This window comes from Mastigoproctus giganteus, chromosome 12 (genome assembly GCF_048544385.1).
Source record: "Mastigoproctus giganteus isolate SK-2022 chromosome 12, ASM4854438v1, whole genome shotgun sequence".
NCBI lineage: Eukaryota > Metazoa > Arthropoda > Arachnida > Uropygi > Thelyphonidae > Mastigoproctus > Mastigoproctus giganteus.
The window spans coordinates 144726714-144753248 of NC_143586.1; the positions used below are offsets into that span (position 1 = coordinate 144726714).

The 26535-nt window shown below is 39.6% G+C and overlaps 1 protein-coding gene and 1 pseudogene across 2 annotated transcripts in view; both read left to right on the forward strand.

Annotated features, from left to right (window-relative positions):
* Positions 1–26535, forward strand: part of LOC150077483 (uncharacterized) — a 116574-nt gene that overhangs the window by 32077 nt on the left and 57962 nt on the right. The gene's annotated exons all lie outside the window — the stretch shown is intronic.
* On the forward strand, positions 23593–25498 carry LOC150077484 (terminal nucleotidyltransferase 4B pseudogene; annotated as a pseudogene).

Consider the following 26535-nt stretch of genomic DNA (forward strand, 5'->3'; position numbering starts at 1 on the left):
GGCAATATCTAGCGCCTGATAATTATCTCCTTTCTTTGCGCCCTTCATTTTGGTGACAAATTAGTTATCTTCACAAAGACCTGATTTGTGTCTGCAGCAAGAAAATCAGAAAAAAAAAAAAAGGTCTGTTAAAGCCTGACTCCATCATTTTTCAAAGACACTATCTGTTTCCAAGGTTCGTGGTTCATTAATTATAAAGAAATTATTCTCGATATTCTTTTTTAACTCACTCCTTTAATAAGCATCTTATAGATAGCCTTATTGTGCTCATACTTTTTCAGGAGCTTTTTTTTTTTAATCCGCGTGACGGCTTAAGATGGACGGTATTCTTATTAAAATATCGGAATATTCCTTCGAAACTTTACTTTCAGTTTCGTTGGTAATAAATATGTTTTTAAGATAGCTTCTTAATTTTCAGCTGCTTACTGCGATGCTGGTTATTTATCAACCTCTGCATTCTTTGTTCTTGTAGACTCGCTTAAGTATTAAGAAAAGAGTATAATTAAAACTCGTAGCCTACAGGGTTGAATAACCTTCCTGACACAAGGTCGTCTTCATTTCTCAACATCGCTGTAAATAATGTAGCTGCAGGCAAGTTTATCAAAAGTTTCTAAGTTAGGGTGATTAATTTGCAACAAAGACCTTTACAATCCATAAATTGGTATATTCCCAGTTGGTACAAATACCAATTTGATAAAGGGATCGCTAATTGACTGAGAGGAAAAGTCGATCCTTAATTGTATTCGGTTTCATATTTGCTTTTTATTTAATACAGGACAATTCAGAAAGAACAATTACTTATTGTGAAGTAACCAATGAGCCTACAGTCATGTAAATTATGACTGCTACCACTGTGGTGATCTGTTGTCCTAATTCTTGAAGATCATGTAGGAGTGGTGGTCTTTAGACAGCGTCCTACATATAATTCTCCCCGAGAAGAGTTGCATCGACTGAGATGTGGAGATCTGGGAACCTAATTGTGGAAGGACCCGTCAGTAGCGACAGCAAGTCCAATCCAGCGACGTGGAAGAATTCCCACTTAAGTGGAAATTCTTCCACGTCGCTGAAATGAAAGAGTATCCAGTGGACACTCTTTCATCGAGTTTTATGGATTGTATCAACTGCAACATAAAACTTTTCATGGATAATCGTTGGTTGTTTGTTAACAGTTGTCGTTGGGCAACTGTTAACTCTCGACTGCCTTGATACGTCGATTTTCATGGACTTCCGATACACCAGAACGGCCAGTGCTTTTCTTCTTTCAGATACGTTTTATTCAAATTGCTTATACCTACGGTAAATGTTGCTGCTCGTTGGCAGATCAATTCCGAAACGTGTACTGAAACGTCCGTTGCACCACTGTCGCACAGTTCTTCTTTGCAAACTGCAGGACAGAACTTTTTGTTGTGGAGTCGCCATTTTTGGTAACAAGGTGGCGGCGAAAGATCGAAACACTACCAACTCAATTTGAATCAAACGTTGAGATTTTCCAACGACTGGTGCATATTAAACGATTGTAGGCTCAGTGATTACTTCATAATAAGCATAAACAAGCGTATCGTTCTTTTTGATTTCCCCTTTAGTTTTAAGCGAAAACCAAAATTATTGCCATGGAGAATCATATTTCAGAAGAGAATCTATAGACTTCTATTATTGGTTGTTCCTAAAAATTTATGGGCTACGTATTACTGAATTAAACTACTCGTATAAATCTCATGCCTTCTATAACGATGAATTATCATGCCGAAGAAGTCAGGGTTCGTTTTCCATCATCGGAATGGAATAGAGTATTTCCCATCATGACAGTAGTAACTTTTAAATCCTACGTTTCTTTGGTGACAGCCATACGCCGACAGATGAAAAACCAGTAGCTCTTCTCAGTGAAGACATACTCATTTTTCATCCAACAAAAACTTACCAAACCGATTGTGGGGCCCATACAGTTTACACACATGATATTTCAGGTACCAACCGAAAACAGGTTCATGTGTGCCCTTTTGGTGTTTTAAATATACGGTCATCAACAACTTCAGAGTTCGTTTAGATAGTGCATAGAAAATTAAGCTCAAATCAGAACTAAGAGAAAATTAAAACTGCAATTACCTTTTTTCTATTTCTTTCTTTCTCAGCAATTTATTACCAAATTCCTTTCCAGTCTTCTGATAAATACTGAAGCTGAAGTTTTTTCTGGCGTTTCACTGCGTGCTTTTTTTTTTTTTTCTTCACCCTGAAAATAAAAAAAAAATAAAAAATACGGCTAGTGAGCACTCTTTTCTAGAAACGCAAAATACACCATAGCTTCAGTTGCATTAATAGTAATAAAACAACGTTTCAGCGAGATTAACTTCTGTTGCTCAAAGTAGAAAAATATATTAAGATAATAGATTTCATCGCACTCGTGGCTAGAACAGTTGGTAGAATCTGCCGTCCTCCCCACACCCGGTGAAAAAGGTCTGAGTTCAAGTCCCGTCGAAGACGTGAACTTTTAGGGTTTTTTTTTCCACAACGTGGCCGAGGTAGTCGGTCTCAGACAAGATTAACATGGTTTTTTCTCCCAGAAACTCGGGTTTTCGCTCAGCAAACAGACCACAGAACAGATAATTTATGGACAGCATACACGGAGCACTATGGCCTTAGCTGCTGATGCTCCTGAAACCCAACAACAAGACTATCAATGAACCACCCATTTCAATATACACATGAGTATGTTCTTAAGAAATCAGTCAAAGATTTGCTTCTATCGGTTTTCTATGACTAGAAACAAAACCACATTAATAATAAGTAATAATCTACCTTCCTATGTTAGCTTGTCACCTATGGATAAGAACAAAAATTTAGGTTAATTAGCGATTCAGCCTCAAATACTTAGACCGTCTTCTTGAAGTTTAACAACACAAATGAGTCTGGTCATAACCATTATCCCATCAAATCAGCTGAAATCCTTTTGGCAAACGCGAAGTTAAAATTTTCCAGAAAGGAGTGCAGAAGGATTAAAATCAAAATAGCAATTTCTTTGTTAGAGCTTGAATGGAATGGATCATCAAATAATAAAAGCTCAATGGTGTCCATTATTTCATTTCCAGAGAATTAGCATAACACTAAAGACAGGAAGAGAGTAATTATTAACGAGGTTTGGTAGCTTTTCCCTTGTAGTTTTACTTCTACGCAAATGACTTTTGATGTCACGCTATTGCGGAGGTATTAAAGAGATCTAGGGGAGAAAATATAGTGACGGTGTCACGGAACGCTGGTGGTTCTCGGTGATATATGGGGATTTTTAGTACGGGATTCGTGATCTGCATAAAAGATAAGCGAATATACAGTAATAACAGAAGTCGTTTGATGGACATTTAGCTCTCGCTATGGAGAATGCCCGGAATACTAAACAATTTTCACTATCTTAATTATTATCCTTGAAAAACATAAGCTACGTTTTATGAGCAAACATTCCCATATAAGCCAGGTTAATGTACATTAATATAAAGTGGATAAGTTGTAAATAAATTGAATTAGCCAGTTGTTGTAACAAGTTATTGAACTTTAAGCGTTGTTGTTAAGTTCGAGCAATTTCTTTAACTTATCCTTCAACTATAAAAGATACTTCATGATCCAGAAACCAGTTAATTAATTTAACACATTTTATCTATCCGCATTTCGCTAATAATGCAACTAATCCGACTACCAACACCCAGAAAAAGAATGAGTAATTAGATTTGAAGTTGTTGTTGTTGGGTTTTAGGAGCATCAGAGAATAAGGACATATCGCTCCATAAATTGCGTGTTCTTTGGTGGATTTTGGTTTTTTTTTTGGACGAAAAATTCGAGAGTTTTACCTGATTTTTTTTGGCAAAAGGAAACATGTCGAAATCTTGTTTAGTCTTTGAGTTACTCGAGTCCAAAAGATGAATATCAATTAGCAAAAGATTTCATATCATGTTCGTAATATCTCCTGACATTTTTGTGCCCATTTTTCATTGCTCTGAAATTTCCCGGCTTGTTTACCAGCAGATGTAACCAGCCGGCTGGAAATCAAAGGCGAATCTCTGGGGAATGTGAATATTCCGTTATTATTTAAAAGAAATTAACCATTTTCTGAGAAATTTTTGAAACCACTCTAACTGCGAAGATTTTGGAAACCAGTTTAAGTCGCTCCAGTTGTGTCCTAAATTCTACTTCAAAAATGTCTTTGAAACCATGTTCATTCTCTATTTGCCTAGCAATATAGTAAAATTTCGGAACCCCCATATTCATATGTGAATATGAAAAAGTAATGCGTAAATAAAATTGGTCCCTTAATTGGTTGAAGTGTACAGCCAGTAGAAATCCCAGCAGAAATAGCAGATGACTGTAATGGATACTTCTCAACGGTATTTATCGTGGAAAGCAAGATCTAATCTCTGGGGAATGCTAAGGAGTCAGATTGCTGTAAAATAGATGATTAATGATCTCGGGGAAGATTTGATAGAAGCGTTTTGATGTTAAGGAAGGATAAGGCTCAAGAGGAGGATGGTGTATGTTCAGTTATAATTAAAAAGGGATACATGCTGGTTATGAAACTGTTGGGAATGCTAATGAGACTCTGGAAATTTGACATTTAGCCGAAGTTCTATTTAGCCGAAGTTTGACATTTAGCCGATGTCTCCCGAATCTATGAAGATGGTACTAAAAAGGGTGTGGGGAAGTATAGGCCAGTGACTTTGGCTTCGATGGTAGGGAAAGTAATGGAATTTGTGGTTTAAGGATGTAGTTCGGGGCCAGCTCGACAAGAATAGTTTCTTGAATAGATCCCAGAATTGTTTGTTTGTTATTTGGTTTTTAGGAGCATTGGCAACTAAGGCCATATTGCTCCGGGGATACGCGGTGGTCATTCCCTGACTTTTCCGCATCCTCTGTATTTGGTGGTCACGGGCTCGAACCCCGGTCTAATCAAGAAACGTGTGCTACGCACTGCTGTTCCTGCCCACCTGGCTACGGAGGCGCCAGCTCCCAGCATGGTTTCGTTAAAAGTAAGGTCACGTTTCACTAATCTAATATATTACTATGATATAGTCATTAAACAGTTGGATGCGGATAACAATTTTGATATTATATATCTATACTTTAGCAAGACTTCTGATAATGTCCACGTGAAAGTTGCTATATAAACTTGAAGTTAGATCATACATTGCATTTCGGGCTGTCTAAAAGATTGGAGGCACCAGTTATCATAAATGGTCGGTCTTCATGTAGACCACATGAAGAAGTGGAATTCCTTCTATTTCTGATTTCCATAATTGATATTAACGAGTGTATCCGATGGAAACTGTCAAAATCTATTGATCTTTGAAGTTGGGAAGGGGTGGTTTCGAGCCAGGCCATGTTGCTTCAAAAAACACTTGAATATATGGCTGCATATATAGTACGAAAAATGACAATTGAAGTTTTTTTAAGCTTCTAGATGTAAGGACGTATTTGAGGGACAGAAATATTGGAGTCATGCATAAGCATGTGGTTCAATATGAAAAAGACATTCAATTTTCCACGCAATGTAAAAACGGGTTGCTAGGAAGATGCATCATATCCTGTCGATAATTTACAGGACCTTTACTAGTAGGGAGAAGGACTGCATTATCGCTCTATACAAGATGGTTATACAGCATTTGGAATTTGGGTGGGGAAAGAGCAACCAAACCCAAATACACTATTCAATATGAAGAACGGCCTACAAGGTGTGGACTACGAAGTTTGATAACTAGACATCTAAGGAGCGATCTGACTGAAGCATGTAAGGCGTGGAAGGAGTTGAGTAAGATAAATGCTTGTTCTCCCTCAAAGATGAAACAAGAACTAGGGCACAAAATTGTACAATCTCGAGGGATAGCAGAGGATTGGATCTATGACATTTAAGCTATGGCCAGCAATCGTTGAACACGTCAATAATTTGCTGAATATTATGAATATTATACACGTGAATATTATGCATACTATGTTTATAGTATGCATAAAAATTGCCATGGTCCGTTTAGAAGCAAGCCACAGAGGAACCGTAAGATAATTGTGCATTATCTTGTTGTCCGATTAGGCAGAACAGTTTATATTAATCATTAAGTTTATGTTTATTATAATCAATGAACTATGTATACTTCAGTACAGAATACTGTAATGATTTCGCAATAATGGAAGAGAAATTCAGTGATCAGTTCTGCATGACGAATATCCAACAGAACCAACTTTGGTACTGACCAAAATGCATCACTTACCAACCAAGACATCGGCAACAAAAAGGAGTGGAACTACTACGAGTAACAAAATAAAATTGATAGCATCATGAATATTAACGATAAATACAATTCAATGTTTGTTTTAAGAACGTGCAGCCTCTGTATTCTGTACGCTTATCAATTTAATATTTTTGCTACTCGGACCATATACCATTCCTGTTTAATATCGACGAATGCAGATACTTTTAAGAAGGCCTGGACATAATTACTGACGTCTCATACATCACTTTTTCGAAAGTTTTTCTAATGTTTCAGCCAGTGTACTCAACAGTCCAACTACAATGCTAAAAGAAAAAAAGAAATCTGTCACGAAATCGGGCAACCGCTGTTATTCCTCCACAAAGAGCTAAGTTAGCAGCAAAACCGACGCCTCTGTTTCTGCACAATGAAACCAGGAAACGGGATATTACTTTGTATCCTACGAAACACGCGATTCGTCTCTGATCAGTACAAACAAAGGGAAAGCTTAACTTCAGGAAGAAATAAAATATTACTAGCAGCAATCCTATCACGTGTATGCAAATAATAACTTTCTCGCGATCATAAGTTATCCCAACACGCAAGCACTTTGGAAAGCTGAAAGGCTTTTTTCTCTCCCCTCTCTTAGTGGAAACGAACACGTGCAGTAGGGAAAGTGAATGAACATTGGGATAAGAAGCGAGATGATTTATTGCTTAATCCAAAATTCAGGAAATAGTTCAGATTTAACTGGGATAACGATTAAGTAAAAAAGCAAACTAACTGGACGAAACTGAATCACATCGGTCCACTTGCTGTTGACGGTTTAACTGTGGGCGATCCTGCTCAGGTTGCTGGTAGGCTGAATAGGGATTTTGCATATACATTTACACATGAGGAATTCTTTAAGGAGGGAGATACCAGAAGTTTATCAACCTCTAATAGGGAGCTGAATGATTTTGTGATTAAGAGGAAAGTGGAAGAGAAAGAGTTGAAGTTAAACGTAAACAGGCACCTGGGCAGATGGTATCTATCCAATTATATCAAGGGAGGCTGCAAAGGAGGTAAGAAAACCCTTAGCCATAATAATGAGGATCATGTTTGAATTCGGGGAGGTCCTTGTAGACTAAAGATGTGCGAATGTATCATTAATTCACAAAGGGGGAGATCAAAGGGTGACAAGTAATTATAGATCTGTTAGCTTAATCTCGTATTCTTAGTTACCCTAACACATCCCATATACCCACCTGTTTCATGATGACTGCCATCAGTCCCTGAAACCCCCAGCACCCCTCGCTCCAGGCCGCTGCTTATTCTAATAGAAGTAGTGCATGAATCACCTTCACCTCTGCCTGCAGCTACTTTTAACCTTTTAGTCTGTGAATCCCCCCAAGCTAGCAGTTTTCCGACCCACCTGACACTGCCTCGATAGCATCAAAAATATTCTTGCACCCTTTCTATTTAAGTGTATCCCATCCCTGTAGAAGCAATCGTTCCTGTTAACAAGCACAGACCACCCTGAAAAAAAAAAAATTCTACCCCTTGAGCCTTGCACATTCCCTCTAGGGCCAAATTGATAGACAAGGCTCTCATCATATACTCCCTCCTATCGTGTCTGGGCATAATTGCAGACACTTTCAAATTTAACCCTAACTCACGGCTTTTTTGCAACATTGACCTGTACTTATTAAGTAAATCGGAAGATTTCCTGCTCTTAATGTCATTGGTGCCAACGTGTACAGTCTCTGTTCTAGAAAATTTATTTTCCTGGAACAGAAGTCGAGTCATTGGTTAAAGGAGTAATGCAACACCATCTACACAAGAGGGTAGTTATGCGAAAGTTTTTTCAGGGTTTGTAAAGGGGAGTTCTCTGATCTATCACAAAATGGGTTTGCTGTGATGACAAAAATCTGATTGGACACCATGATGCAGTGACAAAGGAACAGGATGCAAAAAATAATTTTGATATGATAACTTGGATTTCAGGAAAGCGTTTGATACTATTGCGCATAAATTACTACTATGCAAACTGGAGCAGTGTGGCATTAAGGAGAAGTTATTACTATGGATAAAGGATGGTTGAGTGGAAGAAGACACGGTGGTTTTTTAATGAATAAACGAACACTGATCTGCTTGCTACTTAAATCATTAGTGGAGTCCCAGAGGGATCGGTATTGGGTCCATTGTTGTTTTCTGTATTTATTAATCATATTGTGAGGGTATATTAAGCTTAATGTCTGCAGAATGTAGAAAATCTAGAAAGGTTAGGCAGATGGGCTGAGGAATGGCAATTGAGGTTTAACATTGACAAATGCATGGTGCTGCATATAGGTAGCAATAATCCAAGAGTAACATGTCAACTGGGTGGTACTACTACACTTACGGTAATGGAAACTGAAAAGGATCTGGGATAATTGGGCAGTCTGATAAAGTTCTTTGAGCCATGCAGACAGGGTTGCGAGGGCAGTTCATGCGGTTCTATCAATGATATACCGGACGTTTTGCTAGCAGGGATAAGAAGGAGAGATTATCCCATTGTATAAGGAAATGGTGAGGCTACTTGAGTACTGCATACAGGTCTGGAGGTTTCATTTTGGAAAGTATGTGGTGATGCGAGCTTGAACCACAGTCCACTCTTTGAGGGGACCGTGGTTCAAAGGGACCGCCATATCAATTCCTTTCAGTGATGTTTGCGGGGTGATAAAAAAACTAAAGTGCAGCCATTATCAACCCACTGCAGGATGGAAGCCTCCTCAACAATTCATGTTGAGGGAAATGGACCATAATCTGCCACGCTGGTCCAATGCGGGTTGGCAGATCGACCGTATTCAGCAGTTAGGGGCTTGAACCCCGGTCAACTCAAAGAGCTTGTACTACTGCATTCCCGCTCCTGACCACTCGGCTACGGATGCGGGGTGATACCGTGTGATAACCTCTCGCCAGATTAGCTGACGTCCAGAATCGCTGTTGAGACAATCTATTCTCATCAATAAAGAGAGTACCTTACCCCATTGCGCTGCTCTCCACTCCTTGTGTTCTATGCACTACTGTAAACGGCGTCTCCGATGGGCAGGTGTTAAAGGGACACAACGTATTGGCCGTCGGGCAAACAGTCCACCTTTGTTGAGTCGCCTGGCCACAGTAAACTGCGATATCCTGCGTCCTGTGCAGCTGATTTGCAATGGATCCCGGTGCTTAGTTTCGGTCCCTCTTGGCCTGTAGGAGTATATAGCGGTGATCATTGGGTTGTTTTTCGTGGACGACCACCACTGGTCCTTCAAACAGCTGTACCCGTCGTTCTGAACGCCGACCACGCACGTGAGACGATTCTATGGGCGGTATCGAACTCTGCAGCCACACTCCTCGCACATCGACCATCCCAATTATTCGATCCCGTGTAAAGCCATCCAGATGTCGTCTACTGGCTCAGGCGACCCTGACGGAGACCTGCCAGAGAATAATGGGCAGCCTGGCTACCTCCTAGTGGTGTGTGCGGGCAACGTGGGGTTCTACCAGGGGCCCTGCGGCCAAATGCCAGGACACACAACAGAACCCAACACAAAACTACACATTCAACACACTACACTTTTTCTGGCATTTACAGTGTTCTGTATTTCTTCACAGTGTACATATGGCGCAGATGTGGGAAACCACAGGTGGCGCCCGACCCTAACACTATGTCCATTTCGTTGTCTGTAGGACTGTATGAAACCAATCTAGCATCTGTAACAATCGTGCTCGACATTCGGTAATTTGCACATAACTGCTGAACTGCTGCTTTTATCTGTTTATGTGAGACCTCTCATCACGATTCAAATTTTTGAATGTGCACCAGCTTTCTACTGAACGGTCACAGTTAAGCAAATCGCCACAGGATGTTTTGTTTTATTTTGTGGTTGTGACCTTTAGAAGTAGTGTTGGGCCTCAAGTTTTGCACACCAGTATAGAAAAGAAACTATTCTAAGAAAAAGCTAACGTAATTTTACAATGTTTTTCTTTTCGTCAGCGAACAGCGAAATATTCAGCGTTTCACACTGCATTTTTGCTATTAGTAGATATGTATACAGGGTGTTTCAGTTAAACGTTTCAGAACTTCTAAGAGGGGTAGGGTACATCCTGACAACTCGAAATCATATAGCAATGTGGGGTCGGAAATGCTTTCCTGAAGCAGTGTTGTACACAGAAGCACCATAAAAAGAAAAGAGACCGTAAGTGAGAAATCGTTTTAATAATACATGAAAAGAAGCAAAAGGTACATGGATTAAAGTAAGTGTTCGAAGTTTCTTCCACGGGCTACAATGCACGCCTGACATCTCCGACGCATGGACATCCGAACATTCTGGAATACTCCAGGCAGCGTGTCCAGACACAGCAACCGGAGGATTATGCACCTCGTATTGCTTTCGCACAGTGGTACCTTGGAAAATGTGCTACAAATCCCCTTTTTCCTGCTGAAGTGTTGTTTTCCGATGAGGCATCCTTCACAAGGGAAGGAATTTTCAACACGCATAACGACCATATCTGGGCGGTCGAGAACCCGCATGCAATACGACGTCGTGCAGCACAGATTCGATTTTCGGTCAATGTATGGGCCGGTATTATGGGAGATCACCTCATCGGACCTTACCTGTTACCGTGTCGTCTAACCGGACCTATCTACTTGATCTTTCTGCAGCAAGTATTGCCACAACTTTTGAGAGATGAACAGATTTCTGCAACGACGCAACAGACAATGTGGTTCCAACACGATGGAGCCCCTGCCCATTATAGCGGAGATGTTCGTAACTACCTGGATGTCACATTTGGTCAACAGTGGATCGGACGTGGTGGTCCCGTGCGTTGGCCTGCTCGGTCACCCGACCTATCATGTCTTGATTTTTATTTCTGGGGTCATATGAAATCGCTAGTTTATGACACCCCTGTTGACAATGCTGAGGAGCTGGTTGCAAGAATCGCAGTAGCTGCCGAAGAAATTCGCCTGGAGTATTCCAGAATGTTCGGATGTCCATGCGTCGGAGATGTGAGGCGTGCATTGTAGCCCGTGGAAGAAACTTCGAACACTTACTTTAATCCATGTACCTTTTGCTTCTTTTCATGTATTATTAAAACGATTTCTCACTTACGGTCTCTTTTCTTTATGGTGCTTCTGTGTACAACACCGCTTCAGGAAAGCATTTCCGACCCCACATTGCTATATGATTTCGAGTTGTCAGGATGTACCCTACCCCTCTTAGAAGTTCTGAAACGTTTAACTGAAACACCCTGTATAATTATGTGCTGTTAAGCAAACATTATGGTGATCAGCTTGTATTACTATTTAGCCGTTTCTGTCCGTGATCTCTTCCTATTTCTTTGCCTGTGTATTCGTGTTTGTTCTCATTTTCAAAATTAGAAGCAGTTATTGGTTCTTCCTGATCCTCTAAATTTTCATAGTGTAAATAAAAAAGTACATATAAAAGTGCTGCTTTACTTGCTGAAGAAACCTGTTATTTACATTATGTCCATAATAGATGTTTTTGATGTTTTATATCGTTTTAGAAACTGCATTTTGATACTACTCCACAAAAACCAGTCCTAACGAGAAATTGTGTCAAGGAATTGTTTAAGAGAAATCCTCCCCACTCCCTACCAAGCACAGTATATAAATGTTTTCATTGGGAGTTAATATAAACACACTGAGTATCCGCTTTCATAGGTACTGAAACCGTAAGCCTGCTGGGATTTCCACTTGCGACTGTGTCTCGGATATATTGAAATTCGTCCAACATCCAGCAAACGAAGGGTGACAAGATTTGATAGAGTAACAAAAAGGCTACAGTCAGTCAAATACAACCCAGTATACACTGCCAAAGAGGCATATCAGAACGTACTCCTCGTACCTTGTCGCGGATGGATTATTGCAGCTGACGTCCCAACTGTGCTTCACTGAGATATAGCGAAGAATGAGTCCTGGTCTATCTGTCAGGTTTAAACAATGTAGGGTGGCGATGGGGTTAATGGTATGAGGATTTTTCGTGTGCGCATTGGGCCCTTTGATACCATGCCAGTGAAGCAACATCTGTATGCTACAGATTACCTGGAAGTTGTTTCCAACGAGGCCCAACCCATCATGGCTGCAGTGTGTATCTCTGAATTTGTTCTTCCAACAGGATAATGAGCCGTGATACATGGGCAAAACTGGTACCAGGAACATTAAAGTGAATTCAGTCTACTGCAGTGGCCTCCCCAGCTCAGCACCTATGAGATGATGTAAAAGGAACTCTTATGAGAAGAGATGTCCATAACCATCCAATTTACAAGTGTGGGAAGAGATGAGTCAGCATGGATCAACATCCCTGGAACGTTTACAACACCTTGCTGAGTCCATGCCACAACGAATCTTAATAAAGTGAGTGGCACTTTATGGCTAATAAAGTGCCAAGTCAGTTTAACTGCGTAAAAGAGAGATTCTAAAAAAAAAGAATTAAAGGGTGCATGGAAATTTACTTTTATACAAGCAGACATTCTAATCAGAAAGCATTCATAGGTTGTTTGTAATGCTTAAATATCGGTAACAAACTATCGTAATATCGTTATTAATTTTTCCTTTTGCATGAAGGTATACTGCTATTGTAATCGCTATTTCAAAGTAATTACCTGCCTCCTGTACAACTCTACCTCAAATATTTGGATGGTGTCTTATGACCATCAGCAGCGTCTTGTTTAAAAAAATAAGATATCAGAAGGACTGATGTCCGGAGAATGGCAACGGGTGTGCTCAAGGATTAAATACTATCACTAAAATCTAGTAATAGTATTTAATCCTTGAGCAGAAAGACCCCTTGCCATTTTCCGGAAGATATTATTCTGTCATCGCTGGAATAATATCCTCCCAATACCAAGCCACATGATACCTTTGCACTGTCGTGCGATGCTGTCTCAAGGAAATGACAGAGCTGTCGTCGTGTTTCTGGGAGCAGATGTTTCTCCTAGAACGAGTGGAACATCTTTGGCGTTTTAACACGTACGGCTTCAGTCTTTATCTTAGAGCGCTGATTTTTCTTTGTAAATATCGTCCAGCAGCACGCACTTAACAGTTTTCTGTCTAAACGACTTTCCCATTACCGACACGTGACTGCTTCTTTTTGTACCTGGCCTATATCCTATAATTACTGCACTCGTGCGTGTTTACGGCACTACTTTTTTAACAACCACCGTAATTTTTAAATCTATTTTTATCTCTCAAGTCATATGTGAATCCATACTTTCAATGGTGTTTATGTGTATTGAAATTACAATTTAACCAACTGTTGCATTTTGATCAAATTGTAATTTAAACATACATAAAAACAAGTTATTGTAATATTCACCGGCTAATGGAAATCAAGCAGTTTCATTTCTCTCTCTACACTCAGTGTTCACTGAATTATAACCACCTACCAAATACTATGCTGGGCCACCATTTGCGCACATAACACCGCTATTCGCCTAAGTTTTGACTCCACCAGATGTCTGAAGTACGCTTCACTTGCTGTTTAAAAATGTCCCATAGTCGTTCAATCGGATAGAGGCCAGGCGAATTTGGAGACCAAACAAGATGGGTGATATCTTCAACCACTTCTACACAGTGCTGGTTCGAAGACCCGGCGCATTATCATCATGGAAGATAATGTTTCTGTCCGGAAAAAAAAAAAAAAAAAAAAAATGCAACAACATGATATGCAAGCACATAGTCTCCTAAAGGTTGCCTGCAAAAGACCCCCACGAGTGAAACGCTGGTTCATCCGTCGGCACGTTGCACCAGGTATTTGGACTCATCCGATCAGTATACTCGTTTTCAATCCTCCATTGTCCGACCAGTGTGTATTCTTGACACCACAGCATTCGCCGTCAATGACAATCAGCGATGAGGAAAGGGTATTTCTTGGGTCATCTGCTGCGGATCCCATATGTCTAAGTGTGCGGCGCATCATCATTTGGGATATTTTTCTTGCATTCCCCATATTATATTGCGATGTCAGCTGTCGCACAATGACCTACCTTTGAGCTGATACAACGCGCTGCATCCTTCGCTCAACCCGAACATCCACCTTGCGTAATCCATTACAGTTTTGTCGGTAGTTTTGCCCGTTCGATGCTATCTTTTGCACACCTGAACCACAGTGCGCCTCGAGCAACCAACAAGACTTACCTTTTCCAATATGGAAGCATATTTCCCAATGGACGAGTTCCTACAACAATCATGCCCGTTTGAACTCCATGATATCTTTACTACGTCTCATAACTACTACTTTATCATTTTGACTACATCTGAACCACAGTTTACCCACGATGAAAGCTTCATTTCTCTATAGTCACAAAACTGGCGACTAATTAGTATTATTAAAACAAATCCCTTTAAAGACTATTTCTTTCATTGACAATGTTAATGGGTTTCGCTGCTTATCACGCCTTCCGGCAGTTCTGAATCCAAATCCGTTCACCAAATGGAATTTTCTCACGGCGTTTTCAGTAGTGAATGTAGTCAGCAGTCTCAGTGAGCTAACACAGGATTTCCATCCCTTAATACACTCAAATGGGCACACGCTTGATTAACACGAATAATAACTGCATGATTTACAAAACAAGTTTCAGATGATGGCAGTTCGCAGACCATCGGTTTTTGTTGAATAGATTAGAACGGTCATTGCGCGCTAAAGATCCAACATTGTAGTTATCTAAGACTGCTTCATATTTAGCGCATGTATTTTATAGCGAATAATAATAATCTCAAAGTACAGTCACCATTCAGTGCCTTCTCTGTAGTCCATATAACCTTCGAATTACTCAAGACTCGTTTTTTCTTTTATTTAATGCAAACAGGTATCTTCATTTTTAAAATATTCTTAAATTTATCGGATGCGCTGCCTGTTTGAGGAGTGTTCAATTTTCCGGTTCTCGTTCGATCCAAATTGATCACAAAGTGCGAATTAAATTTCTCTTGCCTCTTTGGTTCTTTTCTAGGTCAACCTCTGTGTGTTACTCTGTTCGAACTACGCTCCATTCAATTCCCCGACTACTTAAGTAAAAGCACACGCGAGACAATTACATGCATTAGCTAAGGTAGAGGCATTGCATCTGCTCCCGCGGGAGTCGTCGCCAGTAGCGTGACCTGGTGGAAAACCAGGAAGTTCTGTCATTCTCAGAGTTAAGTAGCTTCAGGAAATCGCTCTGCTTCATCCAAAGAACGTACAGAAATAGAGAATTCAGTTAAGTTCTTGCTCGTCTACGTGGAAAGTGTGGTGTGGCTGAAGTTTTCCTGATTACACCGCAAAATGGAATCTCTGACCTTTTAAGAGAAAAATAAAGGCTAATTCTGTATGCATTCAGAGAAATTTTACCGTAGAAGTGTACAGCTTGCTTAAGCGCATTAGAAAAATAATGAATGAATTCATTACAAATTAAAATATTTTCTGTATGCTCTTATAAACTCCTGTCTTGGTGGTGAGAGGAGTTTACAATAAACCCTGAATACAATCGTTAATCGTATTTAGCAGTTACGCAGGCTTGAAGATGCTTGTCACATCAGATGATCCAGCAAAAGTAGATGCAATCGCCTTTGAAACTCAGAACGTCCTGGTATCTACGATGTCTCGGGCTAAAGTTGAATCATCAGAAAGCAGCTCAGAAGACCTTCACAAAAAAGGAAGACAAAGAATGAAATACGACTCAAAATCAACGGGACCGCCATTGAAAAAGGTTCGCTCTCACACCGATTTGGGTTTGAAGCGGGATGATAGTCTAACCTTCAAAGACCACCTAAATATTTCCAGGCAGAAAACGCTCGCGGCTCTCTGGGCAATCCGACAGGAGCTGGTTGGTCTTAGGCCAAGAGGGTTCCTCTTGGATTACGTCCAAATAAATTTGATCCTCGTACCGCTCTATGCATCTGTGCTTTGGTCAGGAGCCTCATCTGCTCAAACTCGAGAGATTTCTTAGAATAGAGAATTGGCTCCTGAAATGGTTAAACAGGGCAATGGGCTACCCTTTTATCATCCCACTTCAAACCAAAATCGGTGTGAGAGTGAACCTTTTCAATGGCGGTCCAGTTGATTTTGAGTGTTATTTCATTCTTTGTCTTCTTTTTTGTGAAGGTCTTCTGAGCTTCTTTCTGAGGATTCAACTTTAGCCCGAGACCTCATCAGTCCAAAACCTCCTCCCTGGTACTCACCAGGCCTCCCATACTACATTTCTATTGACAGGCCACGGACCCTTTAAAGCGAAGCTAACATCCCTAGACATTGAAGATAATCCACTGTGTCACTGCGGGATCACGTAATGTATGATTGCCATGAATATGACGGTTCCGGCTAAGGTTTGCCACTAAAATCCAAGAAAATCCCCGGCATTTTGAGCACCTGATTATAATGGACAAGCAGTACTACGCCCCTTTACCGAGTTTGCGCAGTCTGTCTTCACTGCTAGACGGGTTAGGCATCCAAACACCACCCATTGAAGATCAAAGTAAGAAACTTCCTGGATATGACAGTCCTCCAGGAGGGAAAAAAAAAAAAAAAAAAAAAAAAACCTTCATCCCTTCCTTCGTCCCAGGAGTGACAGAACCCACCAGCACAGCTCAGCTGCTGCCATTAGGCCTCCCTAGCCACGCTCCCTTACGTGGTCATTTGCCTCCACTCTCCGGCGGGAGGGGGAATTTATCCCTGGTGTCCTCCGCCTCGCCACCCCTCTTTTTCTCTCATGGGCCTGCTCCACTGACTTGGGGTAATCTTCTCTATGGACCCCGTATCTTCATCTTTCCTACCAAGTCTTCAGTCTTCCCCTTCTCTAACTTACAACTAGCGTCCGAATAAACTCCAAATTGCTTGAGCCCTACACCCAAAAACTTAATATCAAATCGCCCAACTAGTATTCCCTTTGTTTTGGCTGACCCCTATCTATAGTTTTTTTTTTTTTTTTAGGTCCTTGCCACTGAAATCTTAAGAAATTAGGTGGCAGGACCTGCCAGAGTAAATAACTATAGTAGTGGTGTACCTGATCTGCCTCCACGGGGCGCAATGGGGCAACGTTAGGTCCCATTAGGGGCCCAGTGGCTAAATGACCAACGGTACACGACACTACACAAATACAAAATCCATATACTTTTAAACCTCTGGCATTGACAATGTTCTGTTTCACACCCACAAAAATGTATAGTACGCGGAGATAGGGGACCTTGGTGCCGTTTGACACTAAACACACTCTACACTCTAGCCCGAGACATCGTAGATAATCCTGTGCTCTACGCAAACCTCGACATGAAACCATGGGAAATCATCAAGGAGAGGAATTTGCACACCTCTCAGCACAACTACTTTATGGCCGAATGGATTCATCTGACATTTGGGAAGTGACAACAAACCCTCGGACAACCGAACGAACCGGGTGCAGTGCAACACCTTGTCTTAGATCTTCACTATAAAACGTACAAAACCTAGGATCAGTGTTTCCGGCGAATGCGTTCGGACCCTATAACTCCCTGGGAATTGTTGCCACAGCTTTCTGCAGCTCGAAGCTCTAGTAGGACACCCTGAAAGAAGCGTATAAACTAGAACTATTGACTGGACCACCTTCACAGTTTTGAAACTTGAGTGTCTGTTGTAAATACAATGTGTTTTTCTTTCTTTTAATTTAATCAATGCCTTGAATATTTATAATGTACACCCCTCTAGCCGAACCAGGCTGTTAGGTTTGCCCACTGATGTGGAAACAAAACGATGTTGTTAATAATAACTATGGTGCACTCAAAGAGCATGTGCTACTGAACTGTCGCTCCTCACCACTGGACTATGTGCGATCCAGATATTTACCTGATGTGTCTTATCAGTGGTTATTCACCACCGCTCTGTATGGTAGAGCGACGTGTCATTCTTCATTACAGAAGAGGGGTTTCCCCACTTGTCCTTCTCTGGATAGGGCTGGATTGGAGTACTGTTGATAACTGGAGGAATTTTTAAAGGCCTTTTCAGTCACAGCTGTAGTTATCCGATGTCAGGCGTAGGAAGCAGAGTTACCTCCGTGAGTTATTCCAGGTTTTTCAGATTGCACGACATGCAAATAGGCTAGTGAATACATAGTACGTGGTTATAATTACTGTCTTCCCACGTCAGGTGGAAAAGGCCTGAGTTGGGATCCCGTCAATGACGCGAAGAATTTTTAAAGGATTTTTTTCGACAACGCAGCTGAGTTAGTCAGTCTCGGGTTTGCAGTATTTTTTTCTCCAGGAATGAAGGAATTTTCGTTAATCAAAGCAGATAACCAACCGAAGTAACAGGCAGTTACAGATACAATATATTTGACCTTTTAGGTCAGTGTTCAATCATCCATCCTCCACGTTTCAGAAACCGCAAAGTGAGAGGCAGTAAGTCAAACGTAGAGGGACGACTGTGTGAAGTAGACTGTTCTAATTGTGCTAGCAGGAACCAAAGTGGTTTCATACTCTATTGTTTGGTAGAGAGTGCCTGATCAGTCCCACATGTAACTTTTAGAAACAAATTTTCTCTTTTCGATAAGCAAATCTCGTTTTACTTTGATTCATCCTCCTATAACCCAAATAAATTCAAATATGAAAACAGCGGACTCTTCCAGCTAAACAATTTTATTGAATCTGCAGAGAAGTATAAAAGGAAGAAATGATTTCGTGAAATCCTTGGAGATTATATGGAAGATAGAGTACGAAATAAACCTGGCTTATTGTGAATACGACTTCTCTGGCAGATAATGGTACAGGGTCAGACACAAATTGGAATGGTCTTTTCTCTTGATTTACTTATAAATACGATATCCCTGCAGATTATGGTGAATTATAGTGTGATAAATAACCCCCCCCCCCAAAAAAAAAAAGATCTGAAGCCTTTATTTTTAACGATCGGTTATTTTTTCCTTTACCCAGTTTATGGATAAACTATGTATTGGCACAATATACATACACTACACTGCACTGCACTACCATTAATCCGGACACCTCTCTATGGATGAGAGATGACACGTTCAACAGAATTACCTCAACAGTTCAGCAGAATTGATCAACCTCAACGAATGCCAGACGCAGATTAACATGGAGTAAGGAGCGCGAATCCTGGACTGTAGAGCAGTGGAAAGCACTCCTATGGACAGACGAGTCGAGGTTCGAATTCTACTAGCCTGAAGGCTGTTCCTGGGTGTGGCGAATGCCAGGGGATCAGTTCCTTCCTGATTGTATCCTCCCAACAATGAAGTTTGGTGGAGGCAGTGTCATGGTATGGGGCTCCCTTCATAGTTTGGCTTGGGCTTATTAGTCCGACAAAACCATGAATGGGATGCAATACCAAGACAGCCTGGACAATTATGCACATCCAGCATTATGGCAATACTTCGGAGAAGGCCCATACCTGGATAGGGCTGCAAGACAATGCGCCATGCCATACTGCTTGGATCGTAACGGAGTGGTTTAAGGACATGGGTGTGTGAAAGTTTGATTTTTCAGCCCAGAGTTGTGATCTGAACCCTATCGAGCATCTTTGGGATGTATTGGATCCTCGGGTACGTGCACGTAAATATCGCCAAAGAACAAGGCCTAACTGGTGGCTGCGTTAAAGGCCGAGTGGAGGAACATTTCACGCAACAATTATAAAAAGCTGGTTGAGAGTATTCCGCAAAAATTAAAGGCCGTCATAAGAGCAAAAGGTTTCAGCACAAAATATTAAATGACACAATAAAAGCCCTTTTTTGTCTAAAGGCAGGTGTCCGAATATGAATGGTAGGACAGTGTATTCATATTAGCTATTAAGGAATTCATTATGAAATATCACTCTCAGATGAACGTTTTTGAAAAGATTTTGTTTACCTCTGAAGACATGTTTAGAGACTTAATGATAGTTTTCGGTACTGAAACAATAATACGATGTCCAGAAATAACTGGAACTGGTTTTGACAATACAGGTTTAGTGCATGATAAATGTTTTGAGATGATAAAGGCTCTCTAATAAATCTGCAGTAAAGGATACGGTGCTGGCCACTTGTGGGCGACACGGTAGTTGAAGGCTGCAAAAATTTGTTTCATCCCATTACAAGGTGATGCCAATACTTGGCACTTTGTGGGTGTCACTGGTTGACATAAGCATAATTTACTGTGAAGAAAATTATCCTTCCGACGTTATTAAGAGACTATTGTCATTTGTAGCAGTCCTTTGCTGCTCTCCCACAAAAGAGTTCAAGTGTTATAAACACCACTTATAAATGGAAGCCTCGTTTCTGTTTTTCTTTATTTATGATTAAATCACAAGTTCCTCATATCGACCGACCTTCTTAATAACATCGTTTTCTAGGATTTATCTCATCTATACAGACACATTAATTACTCGTTGGTTACTGCGCCATAATTAATCGATAAGACACACCTCAAATACTTTCGTTCATATCTTTAAGGGCGCCAAGCTCTTCAGGGTCAATAGGCAGTTACAAGGCATTAGTTCAAATATTAACTCACCGAAGATGCCAGTGCAAGTTAATATCAACAACCTTGCCAGATGAGGGTAGTTATTAGAGGCACATTTACGAATAAGACCTAGGATATTTCAAGATGAGCATGTCAAAATAAAGAAAGCTTTCTCTATAGCGAGGAAATGAATTAAATTCTAGTTCTGAAGTGCTCTTCAGAAAATGAAGTTGAAAGGTTTGAAGGATCCCGGCTTCCACCGCTCTGGTTTATTTTGTCTTTTCACTCACTCAACCGATAAATTAATCTCACCCCCTAATTTGGGCTTGTGTTTATATTTTTTATTCAAGTCATCCTTCGGTTGAATCGAAGAATGAATAGATGGATGCTGTGGTATAAAAACAATCTCAATTTCTCGGTAATAAAGATTGATATCAACCCACTCCATTCACTTCCCTATTCATTTTTTATAGATATAGAAAGAAGAGTTTCTTTAGTAAGAAGCCCTGTACTCATTTTAAATAACCATACTTTATTTTCTCAAAGAATCGGCAGGTAAAATATTTGACAAGGTTTATCCTATGCTCAAAGATTCAAAAGTGACTAAAAGCTAATGATAATCACTTGACGGGGAAGAAGTCTGAAATTGTCTCATCCAGTTGAAACGATGAATAATAAAAATTTCTAAAAAAATAAATAATGGGCATGAACGCCGCGAAAAATCAGAGTTCGACACTCCTTCTCCCAAAGCAGCTTGCGAATAATATTCTAGAAGGAAGAAACATTCCTATTTTTTATGAGGTTCATTTTTTCTGCGTCAAGCCAAGTTAAAATATAAAGAAGCCAATCAAGCACGACAGTCGGGCCTTGGCGAAAGAGCAACAGCCACTGGAATAAACCACACTGTCGCTTTGAAGGTGCGTGCCTAACTGTGTAATATACCTGCATTATAAGGGGTAGTTGATGAATTTTAGTGATGCTATTACCCAGCAGGAGGTTCGTAATCAGAGAACTTAACTTTGTACAGCGCAAAAAAACCGAAAAGCCAAAGAAATATTTTGGTGACCTAGAAGAATCGATATGCCAACATCAACACTGTTTTGGACGAAATGCTTAAGCAGTCCGTTGGAAGCATGGTCTCTAGGAAACCAGTTCGTACCGAGAAATGCTACCGTTATGCGCGTAACTTTTGTGTAGAGAATTCAAACACATTGGAAAATCCTCTTCTTAAACTATCCAGAATTACTACTTAAACACCATGGAGCTAATCTGGGATGCTCTTGAGAATGCGTTTCAAATTGGAGGACAGAGACTACAAACTGTGTGGAACAAGGTTTTCCTTTTCACAAGTGCGTACTGAAGTATTCCAATTCTATTTATTTTGGGCTTGGTGTTTCTTCATTCATCGAGGGTATCCAGAAGCAGATCAAGGAAGCAAATGTTTTTCCACTCGACTAACTTTTTAGCTCCTATGGTGTTAAGGGGGCAACAACATAGATGTGTTTATGGCTAAGGTTCCTCTAGATTTCGATTCATTTTTAAATTTAAAAACAAAAAAAAAAAAAAAGTTTAATTTTGGCTTCAATCTTACTTCCAGGACATATGTTTGTTTCCCAAAACAACTTCCAAATAACCTTATTAAGTGGAGTAGCGCCAGATTACGAAATCATTTATTAAAACTAATTGGAAAATTATCTTTAGGTGTTCCACTGTGAAGCACCCATGGAGTGGCTTTCATTCCATAAGCGCCTCACGGGAAAAGTCTCATAAACACTGATCTTTACTCTAAAGTTCTCAAAGCCCACTGAAGATATTACAACGCTTTCTGTTATTTTATCTCGAAATCTAATGCCTAATCTCTAATGCTTTCTCCTCTCTATTAGCCTTATATTTGTTTTCTTACCACCCAGTCAATCACCAGGGTAATTAACTTCTCCCAGTCTGAATAAGTTGGTTTCAGAGTGTTGCCATCTTCCCTTTCGTATTGTTATTATCATCACCCATAATACTCCATCTGTTTATTATTGTCGTTGAAAAAAAAATAAAATACAGTAAAACAAAGAGTTTAATAAATACTGCACACTAATTAAGGTACTGTGTTGTGAATATCATCGTAATATCATCAGAATTTACAATAAAACTTAGTACACAGACTTTTCTATCCCCCCTCAAAACTTCATTGTCCAATTAACGATGTCCCTAGAATAGCTGGTGGTTAAAGTATAATCAATATTATATCTATTTATTCAAGAGATAATATTATTGGAAAGAAGCATCTAAAAGATTTAAATCGATTAAATTCCAACAATAGTTGGATGATTCTTTTGATGACTGAGGGAAATCCGCTACTTTATCACATACAATATATCAGGCGAATCAATAAAGCCCTCAGATAATTTCGGAGATATCTTATAATTTATAACCCCCATTCTCTTTTCGAACGAAATATACGAGTTTCAGTAAATCAAAGTGAAGGTCTTAGAAAGAGCAAGGGATATCCTACTTTGGGTGTGCATTCACTTTATCATCGAAAATTTAATGTCCAACTTAATTAAAATTGGATTTGACAGCTAAATCCCAAATAATGAACCATATTTATTTCAGTAATATAAAGAAAGCGCCAAACGTTAAGTAAATATCACTAATGGATCCTTTGTACTCAGTATAATTTGTATTCAAATAAAGAATTATTGCCCATTAGATAGGCCTCATCCTTATATAGGGAAAAAAGAATATATAATCATGATAAATATTTTATGTGGCTTGCAATTTGTATTTATCCCTTTTAGATTTAGTGGTATTTGCTTTAGACGTTTTATCTCAATGAATTCTTTATAGGCGCTACAAATCTGAAGTTTCTTCTGATATACACAAAAACACTAGCTGTATTCTTAAGCAGAAGTCCAATATTAAATAGGTATGGACACTACAGTGGTGCACTGTATGGGTAGTGTGTAATTCTGGTGCCGGTTGGTGATGTTTTTTCATTCGGTTATATAAACTTATTGATTTCAGGGATTGCGTTTTGTATAAACTGAAATCGTAAGTTAATGCGGAGGCTTCACGGATATTAATGGATCCTACCACGTTCTATGATGAACAACAATTAAAAGCTCTGGAATTATGTTCACGTATTCGAGAAACGCAGCGCAGTTTAGAAAATATGGAGCTAACTAGTCCTCCATTAATGAAGGTACCCCAGTATATTCCTATAAGTGATAATAGTGCTAATTGCACCGATACGACAGACAATACAAAAAGGTCAAGTAATAAGTCCAATTGTAGGATTGTTATTAACGATGCTTTTTACAATCGATCTAAACGGAAAAGATCGAACAGTATAAGCACACCGTGTAGTGCCAACCGAAACTTAAAACGTCAATATGGCGGAACACTGTGGAGAATCCCTGGGAAGATGTATAGTCCAGGGATAATTGGTCTGCATGAAGAAATTGAAGATTTTTATAAGTATATAACACCTTCACCAGAAGAACATCAAATGAGATTGGGTGTGGTAAAGCGAATTAAAAGGATAATATATTCCATTTGGCCACAAGCAAAGGTGTATGTATTTGGAAGTTTTAAGACTGGCTTGTACCTACCAACAAGTGATATCGATCTTGTTGTCGTTGGTAAATGGGAAGCATTACCTTTATGGACCTTGCAAAAGATTCTTTTAGAAAGGAACATTGCACTTCCTCAGTCAGTTAAGGTGCTGGATAGAGCTTCCGTCCCGATTGTGAAACTCACTGATGCTATGACAGAAGTAAAAGTTGACATTAGCTTCAATATGAGTAATGGAGTGAAAAGTGCCAAATTAATTCAAGAATTCTGTAGGACGTTTCCTTCTCTGCCAAAGTTAGTTCTGGTACTAAAACAATTCCTGTTACAGAGGGACCTAAATGAAGTTTTTACAGGAGGAATTAGTTCTTATAGTCTCATTCTTCTGACAGTTAGCTTCCTGCAGCTTCATCCTCGATGTGATACAACCCTTCCCAATAATAACTTGGGAGCATTGCTTATCGAATTCTTTGAATTGTATGGGCATCACTTCAATTATTTCAATACTGGCATCAGGGTAAAAAATGGAGGTGCATACATCACAAAAGAAGAATTTCAAAGAGATATGATTAATGGCTTCTGTCCCTCTATACTGTGTATTGAGGATCCCCTTATGCCCGGAAATGATATCGGTCGAAGTTCTTATAGAGCTCTGAATATGAAAAAAGCTTTTGATTATTCGTATGCAATTCTAAGTCAAGCAGTCAATCCTTTCTGTCATAATACATTCGGAAGAAATAAAAGTATATTAGGTCTTATAATGCAAGTCTCAGATGAAGTTGTTGACTATCGTAGCTGGATAAGAGAAGTTTTTCCTGTAACTCAACCAGTTTCACACTTCAAAAGAAACTCTTCACTGGACAGGCAGTCATCAAGTTCCACTTCATCTGACAGAAGCGCTTCTTCTTCGGGATCTACTTGTAGTTTAGCTAGTGATTTGGAAATAGACCTCACAAAAGGATCTCAGAATCATTCAGAAGTTAGCAGCAATAGTGACAAAAAATTGGCAGATGTACCATGTAGAACTTAGTGCACAGAAACCTATGCTTTCTCAACCTTTACAGAAAGACAGAAGAACGTGGCAGCATAATGAACCATTTCCTCAAACGCCAAGTGCCTTGAACTCTTCCACACCAAAAAACAAATTTAATTCTGGGGAGACAGGAGGAAAATGGCACACAAAACAACGCAGATATTCACATTGTTCTGACACTCAGTACATTCCCACTCAAGTATTTACTCCATCACGTAATGGGAATAAGACACTTCCACTGTTTCGTAGCTCAAAAAAAAAAAGAAACTCTATCCAAAGGATGCTTCTCAGTCAACAGAACGAGTTAAAAATGGCAACTCGGATATTCAATGCCTCTCCAGTTCTAGAGAAAATGAAGAAAGAAAACTATGAGATGTGTTTTGAAATAAGTTATCATGTTTGTCTTCCATTACATATCTTTATAGATATGCAGATTGCAGTTTATATATACAATAGACTCTTGGTTATCCATGGCAGATTACTCAGTGTAGCATTGAACTGCTTTTGCTACAGCTCATATTCATTTCATTTCTCCTTTCTTTTCATTATCTTTTATCTCAATGATTTTATCATTCTTTTAGTGTTAAATGTTGTTTATTCAATGACTGAGAATGAAGTTACATTGAATTGACAATGCAACAGAAACTGAACTATTAAAACGAATGAGCAAACAGTTGGGATCTATTGCAGTAGCATTTGCTGTTTAATGAGTGGGCAATTTTTGATTTTAAAAACAAGGGAAAAATTCACACATGAGTTGAACGGATTATCCGAATGTAACTGTTGAACTTTTCATATGAAATGTACAGAAAGGCTGTTATTATCAGTAGTAGATGAATGCCTTGTCTTATTTTTGCTAAACAGAAATATCAGAATTTCTGATATAATTTGGATGGGATGGCATTATGGGGGAAACACTATTTTGTACCTGGGTATATAGCTAAGTGTAGAATAATGGATGTTTTTGAGTTGTGACTACACAGTAGAACTTCTTTACTGTTGTGCTGCAGTTAGTACAAAGGAAAATCTGTGTCCCCGAAGCATAGATCAGTCTTTTCTTTCACGTTACTGCAGTACATTAGAAGTTCTGTAGTATAATTAGAATAAAACATATGCAGTTTAACATTAGGCAGTATGTCTAGGTATAGAATAACGTGTTTAATTAATAGTCTTTCCTACACAATGCCAATATCTACAAGTATCACAAAATGAAAAAAAAGTCTTGCCCTAGTTATGTAGAGTATTTCTGCCAGCTCTTTTTACCATACTCAAACACCACTTCAGCTTGCCAG